The sequence below is a fragment of the Sinocyclocheilus anshuiensis genome, unplaced genomic scaffold, assembly GCF_001515605.1.
Source record: "Sinocyclocheilus anshuiensis isolate Anshui unplaced genomic scaffold, SAMN03320099.WGS_v1.1 scaffold1349, whole genome shotgun sequence".
NCBI classification, from domain to species: Eukaryota; Metazoa; Chordata; class Actinopteri; order Cypriniformes; family Cyprinidae; genus Sinocyclocheilus; species Sinocyclocheilus anshuiensis.
Window position 1 is genome coordinate 10,182 of NW_015549626.1, and position 4,028 is coordinate 14,209.

The 4,028-nt window shown below is 40.2% G+C and overlaps 1 non-coding gene across 1 annotated transcript; it reads right to left on the reverse strand.

Moving 5' to 3' along the window:
- Positions 1-3,681: 3,681 nt before the first annotated feature.
- On the reverse strand, positions 3,682-3,754 carry trnar-ccg (transfer RNA arginine (anticodon CCG)). Its single transcript has one exon. It is a non-coding gene; the product is annotated as a tRNA-Arg (tRNA).
- Positions 3,755-4,028: the final 274 nt, after the last annotated feature.

Genomic DNA, 4,028 nt, shown 5'->3' on the forward strand with positions numbered 1-4,028 from the left:
CTCACCTCCGTGTGTCTCTGCTGGAGCTCGGCTCGTCTCTGCTGGAGGATCTTCATGCTCCCCTGAACCTCCTGCCGTGTGTCCATCAGCTGTGTGTTCAGTGCGTCCACCTCTGCGCGCTTCTTCAGGACTAGTGTGGTCTGCAGCGTGTGGACGCCGGTGTCCAGGATCCTGCTGGAGGACTGCAGCACATTCAGCACAGCATTAGAGACACCGCGCAGGTAACCCACACACCTGAGAGTGTTGACGCTCAAGCTCTCACCTGCGCTATCACCGGGATGTGCTGTATGTGCTCCTCGATCTGCTCTCTGTCGTGACGAAAACAGCAAAGAAGCGCAAGCGTCAGTGAAGGTGAACAGGCTCCCTGTCGTCCTAGAGTAACACGAACCGCTGTAACGTTACCTGTGCTCCTCCAGCTGCGTTACAAACACGTTTTTCTGTTTGTGTTCGACTTTCAGCTTCAGACGAGCGTCTGTTTTCAGAGCAGGTGAAGAGGCGGAATCCATGAGTGCTTTACGAGCAGCGCTACCGGACAAACACGGATCTATATAATCTATATATAATATCTATATAATGTTGTCTATTATAGATCAGTGGGCTCCGCTGAACGGAACGCGCTCCTCCTGTTGCTCGGAAACCGGACGCCCGCTGTTGTCATGGTAACTGAGCGGAAGTGTTCGAGGCGCGTCAGCAGCGCGTCTATAGCAGAACTGGCCACACGATGCATTATCTTCTTTATCCGAGTTATACTTTATTTGCTTCTTTAAATAAAACTAAAACTTAATAAAAGACCTAAACAGACATAATAAATTCAGACATAATTTAACTAAAATTAAAATAACAAATACAAATAATACAAATCAAACGGCAGTAGTTTCAGTAATCCTAAAAATAACACTGCCAAACTTACATGCTAAAAAACAACAACTTACTTACACATAGTAAGAAATGGTTATAAAAACTGAAACAGAAGTGAAACAAGTAGTAGGAAAGAGGAGAAATACTAATACTACTACTTATCCTTTACATTCCCATTCAAAACCCCGGTGGAGAAAATGGAGAGCTGTTTCGCAACAGCAAGGGCTACTGTTCCATCAATGTTCAAGTTGTGTGTGATGAGAAGGCCCAAATCACCAACATTGTAGCTCGATGGCCAGGATCTACACATGATAGCAGGATCTTTGATAACAGCCACCTCTGCGCTCTGCTTGAAAGCCATGCATTTCAGGGCCACCTAGTAGGTGACAATGGATACCCCTGTCACGCCTACCTACTGACACCCATCCTGAACCCTTCAACGCCAGCTGAGAAACGATACAACACCTGTCACATTGCAGCAAGAGGTCTTGTCGAGAGGGTGTTTGGTGTTTGGAAAAAGCGGTTTCCCTGCCTGCAGAACGCTGAAATCACTTTTTTTGCTGTCACATTGCAGGGGGCTCTGAGCATTGAGCTTGATCTTGTGCCTGAGCTGCTCCAACGCTGACACGTTTATTAGGCGCGGCAGGCGTGCAGGAACCGATCCTTTCATCGTCATCATTCGCATCTAGGATAAATATTGTAAGTTCCGCATTATCAAACCAACAATGTCCAGAGCAAAGAAATGTGAAAATGAAATGCAGCTAACATACTTTTGTGGGACGATGTCGGTGACTCCAGCTGGTTGGCAGTGGAATGTCGTCGATTGGGTTGCGCAATGGGGTTATCTGTTGCATATGTGTCCCTTCTCTCCTGTGCTGCATATTTTTTCGCTTTCGCTTTGAGGCTTTTCCAGCCGGCTTTCAGACTATTTACATCGTGCTTGTCCTTAATTAACACAGAAGCATTGGAATCAGCGGTTAGCTGGACCCAGGCGTCTTCTTTCTTTTTAATTGTCATGTTATCTGTCTTTTTGTCTTCGATTATCGTCCCATATTGCTCCATTAATTGATATAGCCTAATACATTTTTTTCATGGCTTGTAAAATTTGAACTTCTAATGCGCTGCGCCATTTCTGCGAATGATCTGATAGCGGTTAATAACGGCAGTTATTTTATATTTTTAAAAATTTAAAGTTCAATTACTTGCACGAGCCTTTTTGTAGTCACTCAAGAAACATTGTTTTTTAATTGTCATGTTATCTGTCTTTTTGTCTTCGATTATCGTCCCATATTGCTCCATTCATTGATATAATACATTTTTTTCATGGCTTGTAAAGTTTGAACTTCTAATACGCTGCGCCATTTCTGCGAATGATCTGATAGCGGTTAATAACGGCAGTTATTTTATATATTTTTTAAATTTAAAATTCCATTACTTGCACGAGCCCTTTTGTAGTCACTCAAGTAACATTGTTGCAGTTTAGTGAGGCTACTGAATCAGAATTAATCGCAAGTGAAAGTTTTAATCACAGGTTAATGTTTTAATCGCAGATTTGTTAATCTGTGTTTAAAATTAAGTGGTGCAACACAACTCGATTTAAAAGAAAACCCAGATCAACAAATTCTTGATTAGCTCTAATCTTGTCTTAATTTAATCCATGTTGGTGCAACCCAACGATTTATCCAATAAAGTCTTATTCATATTGAAAAGAGAAGTATCTTGTGTTTTGTGCTTACAAGTTAATGTCTTAAACTGTCGATCTGGTTACTGTGCTAATAAATAGTGTTTTCACTATACTTCGGATTTTAATATCTATTGCAGAATTGATGTTATAAGGCTCGTTCAATGAATCGATGGCCGACTCGGTGATCAGCCATAAAACAGTGATTCTGTCCAAATTCCCTATAAAATCATAAATGATTCCCTTTGAGCTAAATTGACCTGTTTCCCTTACTACAACACGCAAGATAAAAAAAATCTTTTAGGTCTGGGGCATAGCCTACAATTAAAAACCTTTCCATACTGTACCTTTCAATACCGTTCAATATCTTTTACATTTAAATTGAAGACTCACATCTCTCCCACCAATCTCTTAGAAATTACTTATTCCTAAATAAAACAAAGCCTATATAATGTCCTAGAAAGGTGTGTTATGTGGGGTGAAATTATGCTCATAAAATCAACTTTCAGTATGAAATATGACCTATGAAAGTCTGACAGTTAGAACCTGAATGATGTAATTTAGTCAATTTAGTTCACAAATCATCCTATCCATTAAGACCCAAAACAACGACTTGTTCAGTGAGCTTTTCACTAACGTTTTCCTAATTAAAGGGTTTGTCCACCCCAAAATGAAAATTCTGTCATTAATTACTCACCCTCACGTCGTTCAAAACCCATTAGACCTTCGTTCATCTTCGGAACACAAATTAAGAATTTTTGATGGAATCTGAGAGCTCTCTGACCCTCCATAGACAGCAACGCAACTGAAATGTTCCCAGACAGAAACGTAGCAAGGACATCGGTAAAACAGTCCATGTGACATCAGTGGTTCAACTTCAATTTTGAGAATACTTTTTGTGCGCAAAGAAAACAAAAATAACAATTTATTTAACAATTCTTCTCCCCCGAGTCTGCCATTTTGGAGAGTACCCAAGAATGTAATCGGCTTTGTTTACGTTAGGGGGGAAAGATATAGTCAGTGCATGAGCATATGAGCGGAAAAGAGTCTACAGCGGATTCCGTCACGAATGAAACATGAGCAGATTTATATAGTATGCATTTTATTTGAAAATACGGTGCAAAAAGTGCATCAAACAAAGTCGACCCAGATGGGACTCGAACCCACAATCCCCAGCTCCGGAGGCTGATGCCTTATCCATTAGGCCACTGGGTCAATACGACGTACAAAGTAAAAACATGCTCTTTTGAAATATGGACAAAACCACGGGTAACTGTATTCTTATTTTAAAAAGCTGTATTATTGGGACAGTATTTGTTTGTTTTTTTTTCTGTGAAAATCTGTCCCGTGTGATATCGAGAGGACCATTGTCCGTTGAAAACATGCCTTTTTAATGTGTTTGCTATTATCATTACCTTAATAAATAACATATAACAATTTCAAGAATACAAGTAAATACAAAAAAGATAAGTATTATATTAACAGCAAA